The sequence below is a fragment of the Austrofundulus limnaeus genome, unplaced genomic scaffold (assembly GCF_001266775.1).
Source record: "Austrofundulus limnaeus strain Quisiro unplaced genomic scaffold, Austrofundulus_limnaeus-1.0 Scaffold976, whole genome shotgun sequence".
NCBI lineage: Eukaryota > Metazoa > Chordata > Actinopteri > Cyprinodontiformes > Rivulidae > Austrofundulus > Austrofundulus limnaeus.
Genome location: NW_013953378.1, coordinates 51,354 through 52,892, shown reverse-complemented (window position 1 = coordinate 52,892; position 1,539 = coordinate 51,354).

Here is a 1,539-nt window from a genome sequence, read left to right as displayed (position 1 = left end):
TGCTAAATCTGTAAAAAAATAATAAAAAATAAAAAAATCACAATTTTGTAAGAAAAAATTGCACAATTTAACATTTTATTACAGCAATTAATAACTACATTGAAAAAGAATTGTTTTAAGTAATCCATCTGCTTTAACAACTGAATAAAAACAGTTCTGGAGGTTTTGGAGACAATGTGGTATTTTTGCTCTGATGCGGGATTCAAAAAGTTTAATAATTCTGGATTTTTTAATTATGATTCCTCAAATCTAGAATGGAGCACTGATGAGGCTACTAAGGTTACCAATGCAAAAAGCACATAATGCACCTCCATACCATCAGAGAGGCTGGCGTTTCACCTGTGTTCTAATCGTTGCAGAACTTGTAGATGTAGTTATTTGCAGACTGTTGATGCCTCTGCTCATCTTTACCTCTCTGAGAGATTCAGCCTTTCTTTCTGGCCTGTTGCAAATGAACCTAACTAGTTATAAAATGCTCCTCCAGCTGTTTGTTTGCATCACTTCCTTTTACAATCTTGTGTTGTCCCAACTTTTATTAGATATATTGCTTCCATCAAATTTGAAATTATCTCTTTGCCTTAAAAGTTTATGTGACTTCTTAATTTAAACATTTTATATGTTTACTTTGGTCCATTGTCAATAAAATACCAATTTTGCAAATTGTTGCCTTTTGTTTGTATTTACATTGAACATCCCAACTGTTTTTGATCAGGGCTGTATTTAAATAGCAAAAATTGACGTCAAATGACACATTTTATGGGATAAATCTTGTGCCAGCAGGAATTGAATTTGAATTGCTCAGATTGAATCTGAATGTGCAGAATTTGAAATTGAATGCATTGGTTTGAAAATAAATATCACTAAATTGTAACTGAATTTAATGGTTTAAAACTGAATTTAAAGTTTTTTATCTGAATTAATTTGCTTTGAAACTGTATTTTGGTTTATTAAAAATTCAGTTTGACTACTTTCACTTTCAGTTCCWTHATTCAGATTTTTGTGTCACATCCTGGTCCTTGAGAAAGCCAGGCAGAGTAATCAAACACAGATCCACAGATTTATGTTTCACTTTGGTGAAGTTTCCCTTCTGTATGTAACAGAGTTGATGCAATCCACTGTAAAAGTGACAAAAACAGACAAAGTTATTTTACTAGTGATTAATTTTACTTTTACATTTACATCACATCATGGATCAGTCAACAGCAGCATCTGATCAATATGTGATCCATGATGTGATGAAAATGTAACAGTTTCTACATATAAGTAAAATTAATCACTATAATAAAATAACTTTGCTTTTGTCACTTTTGCAGTGGATTGCATCAACTCTGTTACATACAGAAGGGAAACTTCACCAAAGTGAAACATAAATCTGTGGATCTGTGTTTGATTACTCTGCCTGGCTTTCTCAAGGACCAGGATGTGACACAAAAACCTGAATTATGGAACTGAAACAGGACATCATTTCACCATAAACTGACCTCGACCAGGTGCTCCTCACATGATTTCTGACAGAGGAGTGAAAAGAATTATCAGAAG